The 22,177-nt window shown below is 42.2% G+C and overlaps 1 protein-coding gene across 2 annotated transcripts in view; it reads left to right on the top strand.

The window, feature by feature from the left end:
* Positions 1-108: 108 nt before the first annotated feature.
* The window catches only part of LOC132906314 (disheveled-associated activator of morphogenesis 1), a 43,559-nt gene continuing 21,490 nt past the window's right edge, over positions 109-22,177 (top strand). The window contains exon 1 of one of the 2 annotated variants that reach the window (XM_060958369.1): positions 109-833. The gene's annotated coding sequence lies outside the window, so the exon portion shown is untranslated. Of the gene's footprint in view, positions 834-9,786; positions 11,325-22,177 lie in introns of those variants that run through there. The other variant, XM_060958370.1, reaches the window with a different exon arrangement.

The following is a 22,177-nucleotide window of genomic DNA, read 5'->3' as shown; positions in this document are numbered from 1 at the left end:
TAGTCGCACCGGTTCGATTGATCGAAACACCCTTCTCCTCCTCCTCCTCCTTTTCCTCTTCGTCCATCAGAGAGGAGAAGAGCGAGAGGTCGCGTGGTCGCCTAGGCGACGACGTCGTCGTCGTCGCGACGTCGGCGCAGTGCGTCGCCGCGTTGAGAGTGCCGCACCGGGTCGTCGGTCTACCCGATGGCAGGCCAGTGTCCCGACTTTTCTCGGCTTTCGCGCTGTTCCTCGCATCCCTGTCGTTTCGTTCGACGTCGTTATCCCTGTGCTATTCACGCGATTACACGCTAGTTCGCGTCACAACGACGAACTTGGCGATTTTTCGCACGATGCGAATCGTTGCTTGCACTTCGTCGTCGGTTTGATCGTTCGTCGTCGCCGGCGACCAGCAGCGCACCCATCGCGCGCTTTCATGGAAACTTCTAGCTCTGACTAGTGAATCGGTGAATTTTCCACTCGATCACGATCTGCCCCGTATCGCCGAGCTCAACGTGCATCATCGATGTCGATCGACTTTACGATCATCCTCGACGATACTGTTCATTAACTTCCGGAATTGAGAGAGAAGTTGTTATTAAGAAAGATTGGTCTAAGTCCGAGGAAGACGTTGATGTATCGGTGAAGAAACGAGAGAGGTTAATCGTCGATTATCGATACTGAGGTAGTCGTTGGAGGAACGATTATCCGACATTCATAGGCGGCATGACCACCAAGCTCGAGAGCAGCACCGCGTGAGAAGCTACCGGGACATGTGCCTTTTGCTCTTCTATTGATCGGCGTGTCCCGACGCGACTAGCGGATCCTGACGTTTCGGGATCGCCAAACACTCGGTAAGATTCCACTATTTTATGACACAGTTTTGGACCTTATAAATATTGCGCTAATTCGGGGTAGAATTGTAAGAATGGGTAAAGTAGCAATAAAGAATCTATGATGCGGTGATCATATTAAAGAAGTCATTTTCACCAAGTAGTTGTCCTTTGCGTAACTGCGATCGAATATACACTTAATTCCAGTTGTAGTTCGGTCAGCGATAGATACTTTTGACAATGGTACGAATCGATGGATACTTAAATTAATTTAAAAATAATCAAAGGACAAATATCGGCGGAAGAGAATGCTGTCATCGTGTCGATATTATAAATCAAATAATTGAACGTGTCTTAAAAAAAGATATTTATGCATATAATCGGGTGCCCGATGATGCATGCAATATATGTATCGTGCGATCACGATTGTTCGAAGAACAGAAAAGACGTACGAGTCATTGCATCTTATTACTCCGTGTAAATCAGAGACGTCGCAGATCTCTACGGTCCTGGATCGCGGTCGAGCAAAGATCAACCGAGTTTCAACGGATAGTATGCACGAGGTACATAGAATTCACGGGGTCAAACGCTTGGACGCGTGAACGGTAGAAAAGACTCTTTCTATCCTGGTTTCGCGAAGCTGTACGGGTAACCGAATAACTGGAATTACGTAACGAAGATTTACGCGTTCCCTATTCACCGCATCAATTGTGTCAGTCCAGACGGTGCGACTCAACGGAGACTTTTAAGCATACAGGATCAGGGTCGTTAGAGAATGTTACTCTTCGCGAAGTTCAACGGACGTCTCCTGACAAGTGTCGGTAACAAGTCTTGCGAGACGCGTTTAGATACATAATACATCGGCGAACGTGGCAAGTTGTAAAAGTTACATGACGAAGGAAGCAAAGAATCTATGTCAACGACTGTAAGAAGACGAATTGACACACGTGACGTGGATGTACGTAATATGCAATTATACCGTTTTGCAATGGAATATATCGACATTTCATCATGTTTTGAAGCATTCCGTTTTATAGTCGTGCAAAGTAGATACTTATTGCTATAATTAACTCGTATTGTTCCAAAATGAAAGAAATTTTAAATAGCGTTACAGTAGATTAACGAGGACGTTAATGCTATCTTAATTTTATTGAGTGTGAAGCACGTGCATATAAATTCCAATGTCTTTGGCGAACAGACAAATCTAAACGATGCTTCGAGTTCACGTTACATAGTTGGAGAAAGTCGTAAATTTAGAACTCGTACCGATGGAGAGTAGTAGGGCGATTTAAACGACGCTCGGCAACACCAACACCGATATTCGAGCAACGATTATAGTCGTTACATCAATCAGAACGAACGAATAGATGTATAATCTCGGTAATAAGAATCGGCGGAGAGTATGAGAGGTATCGTTCCGAGTCTTTCACGATCGGTGATCACGATAGGTGATCACGATAGACCAATTTCTGCTTTTTTGATCACTTCTTATCGCCGACGCTTTGAAAAATATAGGAAAGGTGTTTATGTTTCTCGGAATCTTGTTACACATTAGAAAATATGGATCGTTCATTAGCAGTGAGTAAAAGCGACCGCGAACCACCTTGAAGGCTATTCTATTCCGGCTGAAATCTCGTTTCATTTAATTCGTCACGCGCAATTAACATCGGAGTAAAAGTTATGCGGATTGACCACGACCGTGGGCCACTATTTCAATCGAAATCGTTCGAGTTAGTCGAGCACCAGTAATTTTCGCGTTACTATATATGTACCTGTTACGAGCCCTTGATTTATGTCAACTTCTAAATGCTGTAGCGCAACGTCATTTATGGAATGCTCCATGCACGGTAGATACGCTTCTACTCCAATTGAAAAACATAGCATAGATACACGTTGCTGCAGTTGCAGTCATCGAACGCTCCCAGAGTTCAGTGAACGATATATTGTTAATGAAAGGGATTACGCAACGCGACGCAACTACTATAAAAACTTCGAACGAGACGAGTAGGTGGACGAGATAAAGAAATTCTTGTCCACGCTTTCTCCGTCTCTTCGCACTTTCCGTTTGGAAAGGAGTTTTTGTTACTGGTTAAGCGATGAAATTACACGGTAAACCCTATTTCATTGCTGATATCGTGAGAGATATGACATATACATATATGTACACCAACACTACGCGAATCGCATTCTCTGTAACTGTGCAGCAATTTTCATTAACGCGTACAAGGAATTTCCATTGTGCGTTCTGTCCCACGAACGCATTCGACTGGCGCTTTCATTCGATTCGGTGGTTCCTGTGCGACGTAAAAATCACTCCCTACTTTGGATGTAAGAAATCAGACATTATTAATCTAGGATTCTTACAAAGAAGAAAAGCAAGTTATTCAGGATTAACGACTCGCGTTGGCTGCGCGATAAGGTTAAATTCTTCTAAAGGTTTTCACATTTTCATTGTTCAATAACTTGGCAGGTATGTTTAGGCAGTATGTTACGCGGAGTATTCAAAATTCGTTCAAAGGGATAAATAAAAAATTTGGAACAAATCTGACTCCCAATCCCATTTTATGGAAATATAAAGGTAGCAAAGGAACTTTCTTCTAAGTTTTTGCAACGCTCAGCCAGAATGACTATTTCAGACAGTGATAAGAGAAACAATGAGCTCACGAATTTTAATCGCACCTCCATAACGAATCTCCATAATGTTGGTATATGTATCGTCTATATGGACGACTCACAAGTAACCCAAATGATAAACAGCGCATTACGAGGGGGCCCGCTGACATTTTAAAATGTCAGTGACTACCTACACGGGTTGTACACGTAGGCTCGTGCCCGTTGCCATTGTATCGGCCCATCGACAACGTCTAGAAGGACACCATTGTCCCAGCAGTGCGTACACATTTCAGCACGCGCCTTTTGATCTTTCCTATATCTTATGATACCGATCGAAAGATGATCAATACGAAAATTTACTGCAGTTTGTATATCTGATTAAGTCCATAATTTATGCCAAACGCAATCATTTTCACGCAACACAAATAACGCAATCATCTTGGAAAATTATGGATATGTATCGTGGAAGAAATCGTGCGGAACAAACGTTCCGATTGGTGGTTATCGTTTATCTTTAATTGCGATAAAACTGATTTAATCTGGCAATCGAGATAAATCCCACAGTAAACGAGTAGTTTTCAGTATATTTCATTTCTCTTCGCTTGTCTTATCAGTGTTGTAAATAATCGATATGATTCAGTTGCGCGAGAAATTTTGTCGTCACGATTCTCTGGGCAATTCGATTTACGCAGGCCTGGTCTTTTATCGAATAATTAACATGTACACACATTTACGCGAATCGTGATCATCGATTGGCTGCGTGAGCGTACATAGAGAAAGTTCCAGTCATTAAACACGCTCGATATCAAACACGATTTCTATTTTGTTCGCCTATATCGAAGGTTTGAAAGAAGGTGTATCAGTCAAAAAGTTTTATTAACTCACAACCAACGGAAGCTTAACATTTCCAACTCACGCTTGTTTCTCTGGTGTTTCTGTCAGTGTTGTGCAAGTTGCATTAGATAACGACACGTATCGTTGGACGTATCCAGTGACGGGGAAGAAACAAGTCCCGGTATCGTTAGGAATCTTCCGGCTTTCGATTTTCCTTTTTCCCTTGGCCGAAGTGAAGGCTGCGTTCTCTCGTTGAGAATTTAATGCAACTTACAGCGTACGGTAGCCGATGTTCAGCTAAAGAGAGAGAGAGATGGAGTGAGAGGGAGAGAATTACGATTGCGATACGAGAAGGAGAAGTACACGGTCCACAGCGCACTTATTACGATTTTTACTGTTCTTTACGATCGCGCAGTCGAACGTGCTATCAAACGCATACCTAACTGTACATCGAATTGGACATACACGCGTTACCGCAATAGCGTGGCGTGTTATTGAGCGCTTTGCCAACATCTCGAAACGCCGCCACCGCATCCTGCATGCAGCTGTACGCCGAAATTTATTGTTATTTTTAATCGGTCCTCCGATGCGACCCAATTTCCCTTCTCCTTCGTGCGAATTCATTTCGGACATACCTGTGTGTCTTCGGCGAAACCTGTTCATTTTCGAATGAAAATTTCACTCGTTACATGTACTTTACTCTTTCGATTAGCTAGATTTCCGAAATTGGAGAACTTTCTATGCGGCGAAAACGGCAGGAGTTTCTGAATTTTGTACGTTCTGCAGTCTGCTAGATACGAAGCTGCGAATACTGTTACTTCAAACAAAGGAACTTGCTGTACGTGTGGGTACCCCCATTAACAAGGCCGTGAGTTCTAATATCCGTTTCCAATGGCTCTGATGTCATTTTCAAGATCTAGATTCAAGTTTAAGGGCGCCCAATAAAACTATAATAGCTTGATATCGTTATTTTCTCTCGAAAATATTGAAAATAACAGAATCTTGAGGAAAAATAATATGAAAAACGAAGAGAAAACAACACATGGAAGAAGAAAACGTTTTCCCATGGCTACCTAACAAAACGTTATCCATGAAGCGCCCTATGCAAAGACGGTTTCTAAATATTTAGAGTAGCCACCACGTAACACGTGTTTCCTCTCATAAGTGTGCCATCTTGGGAATTTCTTTATTGTTAATATAGCTTCGAAATATACACAGCACGTTCGTAAAATATCGCATTGACTGTAGGTATATTTTCTATATTTCATGTGTGTCTGGTTTGATGAATTTTGCTAAAATTGATACAATCCATGGGGAAATACGTATCTTTATTCGTAACTCAAGATCGGGAACTTTCGTCATATTCTCATTAAGTCAATACAATCGGCAGACACCTGAAACAACCTGTATTGTCACGGTTCGCATCAACCAATTACGAAACAATTGTTGATGAAACAATAGCATCATGCAACAGTAGGATCATTGGTAAGCAACTGTGGTTCTGGCCAGTGAAAGTTCCGATATTTGTTTCCAAAAACGGAAGGCATATTTTCGACACTAGATATTTCTCGTTTTAATATCACTGCGCAACATTTACGACTAGAACAGAATTCATTATTAAATAACTTTTTTGTTCGATATGGAAAAACACTTTCGTCACATGGAATAGGATGAAAAAGCTCCGCAGGTTATTCACGTCGCGCCTGAATTTTAATTCGTACGTGAATATTCATTTGTTCATTTCTGTCACTTTTAAGTCCATCCTAAACAGGAACAAGCTATATTAAACTTTAGATTCTCTTTGATCTACCGAAGAGAAGCATTGGCGCTTCATGAACATCCTACAAACCTATCGTCGCGGTCATTAATTAACGATCCGCGTCCCGTTCTAATTTAAACGCTCGAATGATCGTTAATAATCGGCAAGAAGCATGCCACATATAGAAGACCACAGACAGATTGTAAGCTAGCCTAACCTAGCGAATTTTAGGATTCGAAAATTTTGCTCGCGACCGATAAACCTTGGTTTCATTCTAATTTCCGGATAATACGTCGTTTAAGGTTGGAGATAGCTGGCGCACGTGGAGCTCGGTCTACTGTGCCATTCATCATCGCGGCACCAATTAAAGCGCCTGCAGTTCGCAGTCGTTCATTCGTTAAGGCTGCTTTAAGAGGATTTTAGGGTAGAGAATATTCTCCTCTGTATCATTACCTCCTGCTTCGTCATACATTTATAACGATTGTACATTCTGAGATTACGATGCTGCTCCCTCGGTAACCTTGCGATATGACTGGAACACTTGAATCTCGTCGTCTTTGCGAGTTAGCGATACACGTTGGGTTAGCGGCTTGGACAAGGAAGCAGACGTATTACTAGACAAGTATAGCGTGTAGATTTGCGCTCGTCACGCTCTGCTTGCGTTCTGATGTATTAGCCAGACCGTATATTGCAAAACGGCAAACGCATCAAACACGCTTCATTAAAGTTTCAATTAAGGATCTTTACTTTACTCGAGTCGTAAACACAATTTCGTTTACTCTATATTCTTTCGTTTGATCAACTTTACCTAACAGGAAGATGGAATAATAACTCCGGATATACATAATATCCGTAAGACAAGCTGCGTATAAATGACTTGTTTAAGACATGGTCGATCGAAGTATCAACGCTTATGGATACGGAGCACGGATGAGGCTTCTTCCTCTTCTTACCTTCTAGTCTAGCCGCAAGGAACAGGACGAGTCAATAACTATCGAGCGATAAACTGCAGCCTTCTAATCAATGTCCGTCCAACCATTCGTTAGCGAAACTACACGATAAAATCGATAGTCCTGCATCCAGACAAGAGCAAAGAGCGCCATGTGGACTATCGGGCACAGCTGTCAGCTCCCTACGTGAATATATCGTATACCTTTAAGGTTCTTTCACAGCACCGACTCGATATCCCTTTGTATTACTCTATTATCGTCGCTTACACCATCATGGAGACGACGTGAAATTCTATCCTCGTCGATGAATATTCAGCGAACTCGATGCAATCGCGTTAAACCAACCGCTTCACCAAATATGATTTACAACGGCATACAAATGGGATAGGGTTGTAACTAGAGCAATTGTTCGTGTGATTTACGACGATTTTTATGTTATCGACGGTCACACCGATGCGGGTGTATAGAAGTGGGTTACCTCCAATGATTATTTGACATTGAGCCACATTTGTAGTGCCTCGATACCATGAAAGATTCTATCGATCGTTTTCACACGAATTGTTCAAGATGCTAGTTACGCGTGTAATTAAATCGTTACAAATGATACTTTCAACGGCAAGGTGTAAAGGAATTTCCTCGGCATTCCATGAGAACCATATAGCCAGGTTAAGGTCGGCACGTAATAGTCTTGTGATTCATTCATGCGAGTTATCGATCGCGTCTGGTGCTCGCGTGCCACCGCTTTTACGTGACTTTTCACCGTCGTGTGCACGAGGCTTTAGGATGGACCGGTGCATAATGGGTCGAGTGTTCTTTTCAGTGAGTCAGAAGGCCCGGACGACGACGTCTGCCAAAATATTGTAGTCGCGGTCGCGCACACGCCGCTGCAGCTCGCAGCCTTCAACCAGCCGAGACAATGACGTCATTGTGGAAAGGGACGATAAGGAGTTTAAAGTCGACGCATAACTGGGATATTAAAATCCTGATTCATGCGTCGACCACCCTGAACAAAGACCGAAAAATATATGCAGCTGTCCATTTACAAACAGGTCTTTTTTAATCTAGAGCCATTGTGAAAATGCTAGTAGAAGAGGTGGGTGTGTAAAGGAGAAATTATGATGAATTTTAATTTGTCGAATAGTTCTAGATGTTTGTTCGAATTTTGAACTGCAACTTTCTGCATTGTGAACTAGACGAGAAAGGTACACGAGCATCGGCTAATCTTTTCATCAAACACCCTCCAAGGTGTGAAACGAACGTGTGCAAATCTCTCGAGACGAAACAATGACTCACGTGAATGAGAAATCAATATGTAGTACGTTTTGATGTTTCGAGTTCCACTCGTGATCTGTAGTGCAATAACAATGACAAAGGTAAAAACGCGAAGACGACGAGATTAAAAAATATTTTCCATTCTCTCAGCACTGTATAATTATTTAAATACAAATTAGTACAATTTTCAGCTTTCTTGCGAATTTAAAGTGGAAAATGCAGAGGGTCTCGAGTGGCTGGACGTTTCTCTTCCCTGAAAACTGTCCTCCCTTCTGTGCCTCATCGAGCCACGTATATATCGCGTCCCTATGGTTTTCTTCCTCCCCTGGAATCCCAACTGGACTTTCTCGGAAAGGTTCAACGCGTCCCTTTATGGGATGTTCATTTGGTCGCGCAGCCACTTCAGCAGACCAACCGGCAACCCTTGTTAGGAGAAACTGGCATCAAGGACACCGGTGGTCTCGCCTCTTACTTCGTCCAGTCTCGTTCGAAATTATGTCCTTGTTACAACTCGATTCGATGAAGATATTCCACCAGTGGCTCTACGCCGCTGTTTTTTCTCTTTCCTTCTTATAAGTTACAGAAATAATTGTGCCGCAGCCATGATCTATACTTGACCACGTCAGTACGATAGTTATTAGCAAAACGATTGACATAAATGCCTTAACAGGTTTCCAAAGATACTTTAATTTCGATCAAAGTCAAAGGTTACGGAGGGAATTCTTGACTCGGCGAGCCATTCGTGGAAATTATAGAAAAAGATGCATCGCGAATATTCGTAGCTTTCAAAAGTTCTGTAATTATCTCGTTAAATTCTTTTCTTCGTTACAAATGGTTATTATTTTTTAAACTTGATTTTATTCATCGGATTTCCCCTTTTTAAACGATTAGAATTAGAATTAACTCAGTCCGTTTTTAATCATAATCGAGACGTCAGATAATTAGCTGTAACGTTTATCCCGTTTCTATGTTATACTTTGAATCGAGTGAAACTGTGATTCGAATACAGTTACAGTTTTCATTAAAGTGCGCGCGGTCTCGTTAAGCGAAAGTGTCGGAGGCATGGATTAAATCCGAAGGCGTTCCACAGCTTCGCGTCGCGTCGTCCCGTTCATCGACGAAATCACGACTGTCATCGTTCCTGTCCCTAATTGTCGTCAATTGCTGTCAATTGTAGAGCCAACCCTCCTGCGACCAGCTGCAATTTGCAGCTAGATCGCGCGTCATTGGCGTGCCGATCGTCGCGCAAAATCGTTATGCACGCGTTACGTACTCTTTCTTTCTGCGCTCGCATATAATTAACGCGGCGACGTTTGCGTGCGTGCACGCTGTTGTAATAGACTCTAGTGGTTGGTTTCCTTTCGCTGCACGTACCGATCACTGAAAGAGTAATCAAAGACGGACACGAATCGAAATACTCGAGAAATATTGCGATTCCTGCGTTGTATTTGTTATTTGGAACGAAAACGTTGTTCACGAATAAGGTTCAAGGTTTGCGGGTAATTAATGAAAAAACATTGCATGCGAATTACATGTTTGTTACACATAATGTAAATAGCTCCATGTGAGCGAACAGGTTCACGGAAAGCAACGCTTTGCGTTATCAACGAACAGAGTGTTGGCACGGAATGGCGCACCCAAAAGCGTGGCCGACTCGTTCTTAATAAACCGTGAAACAATCCTAATTACGGTGTTACTATGGGGCATGAACGCCGCTGGAACATAGGGTGTGGTGACGCATTAAATTAGCATTGCATTTCCGGCAAGATCTCGACGTTTGAAATTGTTCATTCACATCAGAATAAACTCCACACTCATCGAACAATTTATATAATTCTTCTTGCTGGACCAATAATTATTATTATTCGAACCTATGATATTTGCATTGGATCGAAACGTATCTTCGGGTGGTGCAGTCTGCGCTCTACAAACACGCGACCCGCTTAAAACAATGCCATGAAATCGATCATAGAAGGCATGCATCAACGCGTATGCATTATGCATCTCTGGAACCGCCCTAATCGCTTCGACATCGCTGCCCTCGGCGTTCCTTTCCCGCGAGCATTAGCTAGTACGCATCGCCACGCAAATTGCACCGTGTACACACGCCCGGTTGCAAGTACTCTGCTCGCTCACTTGCTCGCTCGCTCTGTTTACCATTTTCGAGCGAACATGCGGTTAAGAAGCGTGGGCTAAAACGTCGAGAAACTCGGGCCGTACCAAAGGAAAAAGCATAAAAAAGAAGGGTATAACCCGGCTGGTCGAAACGCGGCGTTCGGTAGGGCAGCCAGTGGTGGGGACTTGGGCAGATGTTTGGTCCATGGTACGAGGGCTCCAGTCCCCTATGGGGTGCCGTGCCATAAACTACCCTCCATCGACGATTCTTTCGCGTAGGCAGTAGCAGCCAGACCCGATGCTAACGCGACGACAACAATGGCTTTCGGTCTCCACGCTTCTGCCCCTTGTGAGCCAGCCTTAAGGGCCACGTGACACGCGAGAAACACGCATTTTCACGCAGACACACGTGCCTGTAGACGCACACAAAGACTTCGCAGAATTCGCCGGAGACTCCTTCGAGTCGTGTCGAGACTCGCTTCTTCCACCACGTGGTCGACGCTCTCGTGCCCGTTGTGGTAGACGAGCAGCGTCTGCCGACAATTGCGAGATCTTTCCTCGTGGAATCTTCCAACTCGGAACGCGCATTTTCGTGAATCATCCGTGCGATCCAACGTTTACGTAATTACTAAAGATATACCGTTCAATCGATTGTCAATAGTGTGTGCAAGTGAGTGGAGTAGCAAAGATCGTTCCGATCAAGGGAATTTTATTGCGAGACGAAGGGATCGATCTTGTGTATACAGATTCTGGCAGTTCCCCGTTCCAATTTCGATGTGGTCAAAGAGGGATGTCGTTGAAAGTGAACCGCACTCCAGCGCGTTTCGAGAGGACATTTAACGCTTGAGCGTGAACTATATGTATTGGAAGCATCAGCTGCACAGGATCAATAGAAATCGACGTTAGAAGATGTCGTTTGCTGAGATCAACCAGCACGCGCCGTCACACGAGCGCCACTCCCGCTGACTCGTAAGTGTGAACACCCTTTGTCGGCTATCTTTTAATATAGACGAATTTATCCGTGTTGAGCAGTCGGGCAATTGACCGGAGGATGTGGATCATTTTTTCATCGGCGCGATCCGAAAAATTATTATGAATTTGATTCGAGTCCAAGCCGGAAGCGCGAATATCGTTGTACATCGTTATATAAATTGTAGAAATAATTGAATTGCTTAATGCAAAAGTGGTACAAGTCAACTTTTTGCCTATTTGGTTTAACATTGCAGCTCAAACCGCAGCTTCATTCTATGTTGTACAGAAGTTGTGTAAGCGTATCTTCATTAGTTTCTCGGTGGTTAACAAAATAAGTGAGAATCGCCCACGCGGCCTCTTACGGAATTTTTACTTTATCCTTTCATTATCTAGCAATTAACTTTTTCTACCTATATCACTTTTGAATTAAACGGTTCAATTAGCTACTGAAATAAATCGCGTATGATTAGCGATGGTAACATCTCTTCGGAAGTATACGAGTCACCGATCTGTATCTAGCAAGCATCATCGAGTTTCATGATGCTGTCATACCGGAAAATACCGCAAGTCAGATGCAATACACCACTAGACGAGCCATTTCGAAGCGTTCCGCTAGACCACCAGAGATCCTCTCGATGTGGCGAGTATCGTTGACGCGTTGTCGAGTTGGCGCGGACACGTGATACACGTGCAACACGGAATTCCGTTTTGTGTGGTGTCGCCGTCGATTGCAAGTCACTTCTTGTTTTTGCGTAACTCAAGGACCAGGAAGATGACGGGGATGCGATGTTGCGTTAATTAACGTTCTTGCGCTATCTCTCTTCGGATCGTGTTCAGGCATGAAAATGAAAGTGACTGGACATCAAATTGATTTCGACGATGCAGGAAACGAAGACCGCTGATAGATCGTCAGCAAGGTATCTCGGGATTTCAAACCGATTTCTTTTTCCATACATTGCAATGGTATTTCCCTCATGGATATTACGAAAACCATCAGTAGAACAACGTTTGTCATTTAGCCGTTCCTGGCACACGATTTGCTATTACGAAATGAACTTTCGGAATGAAGAAATGCGGGCCTTGCTTAAAAAGCATCAACGTTTGCTACATTTTATCTTGACACAGAAATTTAATGGAAATATTGCATCGATTTGAATAAAATTACTACTCGTTTCAAGTTCGGCAGAGAGAAATAAAAGATAATAATTGAGTAAGTGTTTGCGATAGAGGAAAACTGTATGTTTAAAAGTTATTGCCGAAGTCTGTGTGTTCAGCGTGGAATCTGTGTAAGACGATTCGTAGTGGTTTTTTAAAGATCTCGTGCTCTTTCTTCCATTAAGTCTTCAGCGCACTATGTCCTTGGAAGGGTCCTATGTGACGTGGAGATGATTGACGCGGTGGTTCGGTCGGTCTTCCGGAAAATTCCGTTTCGATACAGAGAACAATAATTAGATCTTGAAATATAAATTGGTGGATAACATATTCTAATCGCATTTCGTTCAATACCGAATTCAAAAAATTGTAACTAATTAGTCAATTATACTTTGCTGATCAGAATTTCGATTTCAATTAATGCCAATGGAGTATGCTCGTCGAAAAAACCTGTCATACGTTTCCTCCATCATTTACGCAATTGAACCGTCGTAATTCCTTCCCTTTTTCCGCGACGTCTATCGACATTTACGCGCGCTTGATCGAGAGCCATCGTCGAGGGCTTCTTCTATTAGGAGCACATTTTCTTGTTTCAGGAAATCGACGTGGAAAGTACAAGTTTGCTAGCTGTCTAAACCACTTTCCCACCTCGACTCAGTCAAGGTTAGATGAATGAATGTTTAATAGATTTATAATGTCGACCCTGATTCTCCGTTTCCCTATGGATTTACCTCGTCGAGACTGGTTCTCATTAGTGAGTTTGGTCCTGATGTCGGTCGTGTTATTTTCATATAACATCGGAAATTAGAGAAAGGTTTGTTACAGTTCCCGATCGCTCAGGTGATTAGGTCTAACTGCAAATTAACGTTTTGAGGTTAATACGTGGAATGGAAAGGCGATTCGAGCATTATCGGCAAAGAAGTAGTGCAGCATTCGTGTCAAAGTAACGATAAAGTAACAATAAAAAGTTAGACAGATGGATGTACGTAGCGATTTATTTTCCGAACTAAATACAAATCATTAGGGGAAATGTTAATCCTACGTTACTGTCCATTAATAAAATTCAGTTCATGCTGAAGTTTATGACTGTTATTAGAACGAGGAAAATGCAAGATTTTTAACAAAATAGCTATGTATTTAAACAAAAACCAAGTTTCTATTCCAAACGAATAAATTTTCATAAATACTATTGCTTCCTGTGTTAAGGCTCCTAACTACCTCGAAGGAAGTCGCAAATTAATGATCAGTTGTTATCCACAGCTGTTTCTTATGGAATTTGGAAATTCTGGTGTCCCTAAAAGACAGATGGCGAGCAAGATAAGAGTATTATCGCACGAGAGATAAAGCATAACCTTTGAAGGTCTGGCGTTACCGAAAATGTTCAAGTGGCTTGGTAAAACACGACCAGAAGGTAGAAGTAGCGGTGAAGAGGGCAAACAGTTGGACGTTCTTTATCGTCAAATGTCAAGAGCATCATGTATCATGAATGAGTTTCTCTTGGTTGACGGCACGAGACCAGTGGAACGATCGTGCTATACGTGAAATGTTGCTCCTACTTACCTCGAAGAGTTACAATTAAATATGACGATGTTCCGCAACACGGAAGTGATTCTTTCCGATATAAATTATCGGTTTACGTGCCACGATAATAACCATGCTTCTAATGAAGTGTAGGTTCTCGTTGCTTTTACGACGAACGAACGCCGCTTCGGATACTCTCTAACGGTAAACTTATTTCTAATTTGCTGTTCTCCGTCGTCTTAAATATCCGACTAGACCGCTGTAACAGCTCGCTATCGATTTAAATTTCGTTAATTTTCATTTGGATTTGACTTGGAAGAGATTATAGAAAATGAACTTCGAACTAATTTAAGTGATTCTACGGGCGTTGGACAGTCTAAGACACATTGTGAAAGTGGCGATAGCTCGAGCTGATAGCATAAACAGCGCTATCGTTTCGGCCCGTCAGAATACCGTAAACCGTTTTTTTTTTTTTCTTAGCACGCGAAGAAATCGCTGGTGAAAAATGTGATGTCGCAAAAAGAGCTGGCATGAGTAATAAGCAATCGCCTTAATGACCACCTCATTTGAACGGCAATCTTCGTTCCCTTGTTAATCTTATTTTTTTTTCTTTTTTTTTTATTTCATCGACAAAGAGAAGATGATGGTGCTCGTGCCTTCTTTCGAAGCAGACCGGCAAGCAAGAATGCGTTCACAATTTTTCACCTGTCAAAACGCGGAACAGGCCCGAATTTTACTCGTTCCTCCCTTCCACCGCGCTCTTCTACTACAATTTTATCAGGCCGATAGAAAACGATTGGATTAATTAGGTAACAGGGAATGGCTTCCGTTAAGTATAACTCTGTGTACCAAGCTGCAGTACCAGGTTCACAGATTTTAAGGTATACTATCTTTTACGGTAATATAAAGTAAAATAAGCTTGCGAGCTATCTCAAAGCTAACGAAGTGAAAGCAAAGCGTCTTCAGAACAGTATAATATAAATCTTGGAGGATCAAATTCGACAAAACTTTAATTCCTGGTTGAGAAAGTAATCAAAGAAGAAATATTCCAGACAGAAAACGAAGAATTGTAAACTTCCTCAAACGAGTAACGATTAGAATGCAAATACCTCTTAATTATGGGATTTAATCGGGTTTTCTACGAAATATTGTCTCTCTTGTATTCTCTTCGATCTTCGTTCGTCGTTGTGAGTGTCTCCTAAAATCGTGAATACGGATAACCAAGAAAAAGACAGTCGCTAGCTGGTCGCCACATCGCAAAGAAGCGGAATGAAGAGGGGCAGCCGTGAAGCGTGCAAGGAATAACGAATGCTTGAACTCGTGCCAAGATGTTGCACGCGGTGGCGTCGTCGTCGTGGGGAATCCGAAGAAGGGACGGGACTCCGTGATTGTCCGATAGATTCTTCCTAACCAGAGAAATTATCCAAATTTGGTGACTAGGCTTCGTTTATTGAAACAAGACTTGCGTTGCAAGGATACAATGAATATAAATCTTTCTTTATCTGATTTCTGTTCTTTCAACGATTTGTCTGAATGAACTTCTCTCTCTCTCTCTCTCTCTTGTTTTGTGTAATAAATTTACATTCCTATTCAAACAAACACTTGCATCACTGGATATCGATAGATTCATCATTTACCGTTACATCGAAAGTCGAACGTCAATCAATGGACTGACATTGAATATCAGCGAGCGCAGGATTACCCATACCTATTCGTTCTCCGCGAGTTAATTATTTCGTTATTATATATAGCCTCATGTCGTGAGCAAACCCCAATTCGAAACACGCAAACACGATACTAGGAAAACTTCACTGCCAGAGTATCAGCTGTTCCTATTCGCTTAATCCGACAGGAGCTCGGATATACTGGCAGCAATCCAGTGACAGGGGAACATAGGTAATACTACACTATCGACTCCTGGCCCTTGTCATTCGAGTTCTTTTAATTAAATCATCTCCGGCTCTGAGCTGGAATCGTGAGCAGGCAATATCGATCGATCGCGAATCACCATAGGGTGATGTCAGTACGTTCTAAGAGAAGATCAATCGGTCTCTTGGAGGTTAAAGGTAACTGCTCGAATTTCACCATTGCTCATTCCATTTCCTTCTTATTTACTGTACGACGAATTTGTCTCTATGTGTTCTATATCGCGGAGGCGTGCTATTATTGATTTCGTCTGGGCCTAAGGGTTTCGTGCTCCACCCACGAGGAGCACCAGTCCTTGTTCGTGTGTGTCGAGTGACTCACCAGTGAGATTCAGCCGCGAATTAGGAATGTATTTCGTGCGAACACCGCGAAGAAAGTTAGTCGGAGATAGACTAACTTAGGGTAGGGTGTTTCCGTTTCGCAAGGGGAAAAAAAAGATTATACGCATTAGATGATTTCAGCATTGAGCTTCGTGAAGAATTTCTGAAGGATTTTAGCTCGTAATTTTACAAGAACGATAGGAATTTTTATAAAATGTAAAGAATGCTTCGGCTATATTCTGATAAAGCCCGAGATTTACATATCGTCGAGTTCCATAAACGTGTTAGAAAGTGGGCTTGATAAATGCGAATTGCGTGGTTGTGTACAAGTACGCCGAGCGTCTGGATAATCGTGACCGTGGATAGAACAAGTTAATTTAGTAAGCGTTCACTCGTAAATTCATCTTTTCTCGTGAGAGTACGCGTTACTTAACCCTGGCATTTAAGTCCAACGGTACATAGAACAAATCGAGGAACACGCGACGATGATCTATCGACGACCCCGTCGTGAGAGTAGCTTATCATCTCAAGTTCGAAAGTTCCTTCTCGCGCCAGTTCCACATTGCCGAACACGAGTCGGTAGATGAGATTTATTATTTCTTATTTGGCAGCGAGAATAACGCTGTATTGGCATGACTGAGGCGAACTTACGGCCTGAAGAGCTTATCAGCGACTAGTCTAATCTTACGGTGCAACCTATCATCGGCACACCGCGGTACTAGAGAAAGACCGCCTCCCAGTTAAACTTCTTAGGTAAGCCTTCATGCGTGAAATTTTCGTTTCTCCTCGAAACGATGAAAGAATGCAACAAGAGGAAACGGAGAGAAAAATCGGCTGGTCAAGATAGACGATTTATCGTAGTAGGATGCGGCAAAAATTACGGCCCACTAACCTACTACGATAGATAAGAGAGTAATCGAGTAGCGCGCAAATCGAACCACTCCTATCCTTCGCTGGTTTTGCTCGCAAACAACCGATTAATCTACATATTCACACGTCTCTTTCGTGTGATTTTCTTCGATCTGCTCGCTGGAACTGGTCTAGATTCCTTCGCATTGCGCACCCCTGTCACGAAAGACCTTGTTCGACGATTCGTCAAGATAATCGGAGAAAAGGCAATATGTTGCTGGAATAACGGCCATGGAAATGTTTCATGCTGTCGTGTGTTCCGATTTCTTTCGTCCGAGCTTCGGGCTACTAGACTTCGCAGGCTAATTAAGAACGCCTCGGAAGTGGACTTCAGTCCGTGGCTTTGAAGGCGAATAAAAGGCATTGAATTTTAAAACGTACTTCCTCTCTGTTATGTATAATCGAGATGGATTTCTCCAAGGAGATTTCGTTAAAAGCTTTAGTTTCGTCGGATTAGATATCAACTATTGTAAATTGTTGCAGTCATTCGATAACAATATTCCGGACTTTTCCTGGATGTGCATACGAAATAGTGTCGTCTGCACACCGACTTACGTGTCATGAAATCGTAATTAAGACGGTTGCAGAAAGGCGAGTCACGAAAACAATGGCAACGAAGCGACAATCACGTAGATCCTCGTAGATCGACCTTTCAGCACGCCTATCGAATCGAAAATGTGTCCCCCGCATCGGAATCGGACACCGTTAACGCCGGTGGACCCCAGTAAATTTATTCTAAAATACTACTGGAGGTCAGTGTGCCATGATTTTTATCATGCATCAGATATACGCTGTGTCACGGTTATTACTAGTAAAAGGATCGAACGATCATTATGATATTTCCGCAAAGTTGAAGTCAAAGAATCTCACTTAGAGTATTTTCAATTTTCTTTCACGTAAAATAGGATTGAGGACCTTATCAGTTGTTCTAATTTATTCGAAAATGGTTCTGTTTTGAACTCATTGCACCTATCGGCATGATCGATATGTCGAACAAAAAACAACGAACGTGCAAGAAATGTCTAATGTTCGAGATCGGCCTTTAAGTTCGCGACCCGAATATCTCGAAATTACGAGCAGCTTTTTATACTTATTTCTGCGACGCTTCCTGTGCCGTTGTCGCTTATTATAGTCATTTTCTTTCGAGCTGCGGGCTGCGATTTTCATGTTAATATTTTATGACCGTGTTTCCTTGAACGTTGTCATACACATAAGTACACTTAAGTTCTTGCTTAAATAATCAATATCTCTGGATTTGTTGTAAGCACAGTGGAAATCACTCAAAGTTTCTGTGAAATTGATGACCTTCCGTAAGAATCGTATAAATGTTGCCGGATAATCTAGAACGTAACTGTCTTTTCTCGCGAACTTCAAAAGTACGAAGACTAGTAACGGTAGTTTGCTTTGTAGTATAACAGTCTGTTTGACATATGTAAATCCATAATATCTTATCCATGAAGCATCGTGTTGGACAAAAGGTCCGGAACGTGCAGAAAATGGTTAATAGTCGGGAAAAGTCACGAAGGTGGCTGGCCGGACGTTTGGTGCCCATGAAATCAGCACAGACGAGAATGGAATAACGAAATAATGTTTGAATGAGCCCACGCGATGGTCTGAGCGCCCACGCTCGATATAACAGTGTAGCTCAGTCTCGTAAATCCTCAAATACACCGCGTTTAATGCACTTCACCGAATAACATTATTTCCATTAATATTTAGTATCGCCATCGATCTTGATAATTCTTAAAGAACTTAGGTTAAATAAAATTACTATCATCCTAAAGTTCTGCGAACTCTAGCGATTTTCCTGCTTAAATGGCATAATGATGCATCGTAGTAGAGTGAGTCAAAGTCAAAAGTCAAAAGATAGACAGAGAAAAAGATGAATAGAGGAGAAGGGAGGTCCAACTTAACGGGTCTTTCTCAGTAGGTCGATACGTGCAGTAGTTGACACCGATTAGGACCTCGAAATACATACGCATGTATCGGGGGAGTGTACATATGTATATAATCGACCTATAATGGAAGGTTGAACTTGAAAAAAGGAGAACTTTGTTGAGTTATAGACAGAACTTGGAATTCATATAGGGGAAGCAACGCGAATGAAGATATAATTAAATTCTAGGCGATATACTCGATGCCATCAACCGAGATTGGCCACTCATTAGCCAGAAAATAACTTTTCAAAAGTTTATGTTACGAATTCCGCTTAAAAATCGCCTTATCTGGCTGGGTATGGTGGTCTTTCGAAGCACGTGAAGTGCACCACTTAAGTAACAAGCTGTACCACTCACGCGTGTTTAAGATTGTGGTTTCAAGACGATTGCTTCGTGTTTCTAGTAGGTGGTCCTTTACATCTAAGTTGCAGAGGGGAAGGTGAAACGTGGATTGGAAATTTATGAGATTATCTCCTTTTCAAATGCGACTCTTCCGTAACACGTTCCACGTTAAATTGTTTAGAATCGTGTTTTACATTGCACTGCTTTGTGCATGTTTTTCCAAGTCTTATTGCGCGTCTATGCGGTCATTGAAATCACCGAGGTACGCGTAATAAGCATTCACAAGCGAATTGTGAACGCTTGTGAATTTAAACAAGCATTGGTTATTGCCGTCAGTCAGTTGGTGCGTGAGCGTGGAAAATCTTTGACAAATGCAATTTCTCTTAGGCTGATCGTTAAGAGTTCATTGTATTCAGATGTTTGTATAGACGTGTTTACCTTCAATTTTTCTATTTTTCTATTTGAATTTACGTCTGACGTGCGCAGTCAATTGCATTAAACGTATCGTATGGATGCGAAGCATTCTTTCTTATTGAGTCTATAAAGATACTAAACGCAATATGCGAACACTCATGAGACTATAATCGTAACGATCGATGTAATCGAGGTAGCAAAACGCGCCATTCCCACTCGTAATAATTTTTGTTTGATATGGTGGCATCATTAGGCAACTCTCTTAACGATTCCATACGATTCCATTTTTAGATGCCGATTTCTACTTCCATATACTCTTGCACTGCGAACGATAAAATAAATCGTAATGATTGATATTTGCGTCATTAATTGTAGAGCCACAAGAACACGTGCATGAAGGAAGTAATTATTTTATCGATACAGTATTAATCTGATTTTAATCCTCTAAGAATTATGAATCCTCTTAAATTATTGGTTTTGAAAAAAATACATATACCTTTTCATAGCTTATAATGTTAATACCGAATAAAAATATTAATCGATCGCAAAAGTACTAACGAGATTCGTCTAATTGAAAATCTAAGACATAGTCAAATTATTTAGTGGTAAATATCATTCCGACTAATTTCAATTTCTCTGATAGGTCATTCAGAATTATGTAGATACTACCATTGACCATAAATTTCCTTATACGCTATGGCCGAGAAATATTTTCGATGTTCCAAACGTTGTGACATACGATATTTGCGTATAATTTTGTCGAATGGTTGACACTTTTCAAATATCGATGGACATGCGAGGCACGGTTACGCGAGCCGACGATGGTTAATGGCGTTGCTGCTAATCGATCGTGTCGACTCGTTTGGTCGTGTTATCGCAGGAATGCGCGTAAAGGCGCAGACCAGTACAACGTTACCGACATTACCGGTGAAAACGAGCCGGAGAAACCTTCCTCTATTTCTACCTTCGGTGTGCTGCGTTTCCGCGAACAAGTACATACCTACTCTTTCTTGGTTACAAGGCCGATACTGCCGACTTTACAACCGTTCGTCTCTTCGATGCTTTACAAGCGTTGTCTTCCTGAACGATGGAATATGCCTATGATATTTTTCTCCTTATCTCCTTTTTCTCCTATTGTCAGAACGCAGAATATAACATGACATAGCTCGACTTCAAGCGTTTTGTAAATGGTATTTGTTAAAGCAATATGCAAAAATACCGGTTCGTGTAAATCGCAGCATTCAAAAAACGATGGATCGTTTCTCGATCTTGTAAAAAGACGCAACGATTATGTAGATGCTAAATCATTCGATCTACATTGCGTTCCGTAGCTCATGAGACACTTTGACGAGCGATAAAACGAACGATCCCGACAATTCGGATCCAATAAACCTCGATCTGCAGTTCGCGGTGTGTTCAAAGCGTAATTTGCAAACTCGACGTCGACTGGATTCGAATTAACTCGATTGAAATGTCGCCAGGACTCGGAGGACCACCGCGACGAAGAATGTGCTCAAGGCCGGTGATCGAGCACGACGGCGGAACTCTCCTCCCCCGTGGAAACAGGAAAAAATCTGGTGATCACGTTCGTGCGTCTCGTTTTACTCGGAGAAAAACCAGTCGTTCGGTAGCGAGAAGAGACGAGAATGCATTCCGTTGCAAGGTTGTCGGCAGACAGGCAAACAAGGACGATTTCTTTCCACATCGTTGTCCTCAGCATCCTAATTCGAACGAGGAACAAAGCTCTGCTTGTTTTTTCTCTAATCTTTCCTTCAGCCCGTGGAAGGCTATGTCTCTCGTGATTCGAAAGCACGTGGCACGCGTACACCTCTCGCGATTTCCACGACTGACTATTGGTTGGCCGCTTTTTACCTCCTGTTCCACCTGCTGCCCGTTTAAGTACAATATACACGCAATCGTACTCGAGCGCGACTACCAAAAGCCCACGGAAACGAACAGAACTTCCAAGAGAAAATGCCAACAATTTTCGTACCTTTTCTGCATCCAGCAATGTTTTCATTTTTGGTTCTGCATCTCGTTACTGTTGCGTATTTTCCGGTTTGGCTAGCGTATCGCCTTTTTCATCGCTGCACTTTCAAAAACCCTTTACGTTCCTTCTCCGCTTCTTTGAAAAGATGTACAGATAGAGAATTTACAGAATTCTCAACGATATCGCGCGCTTCCAGCAAATTTATCGCAAAATTACAAATTCTTCTTGCGTACATGTCTCTTCTCGCGTTGGTTCGTAATATGGTGGCCAGCTGGTTAGATCTTGCTTCGTAGGCAACAGAGCTATCACCGAAAAGTGCAGAAGCAAATGCAAGAAAGG

The sequence above is a fragment of the Bombus pascuorum genome, chromosome 4, assembly GCF_905332965.1.
Source record: "Bombus pascuorum chromosome 4, iyBomPasc1.1, whole genome shotgun sequence".
NCBI classification, from domain to species: Eukaryota; Metazoa; Arthropoda; class Insecta; order Hymenoptera; family Apidae; genus Bombus; species Bombus pascuorum.
The sequence above is the reverse complement of the archived record's forward strand: the minus strand, read 5'-3'. Positions and strand labels throughout refer to the sequence as shown.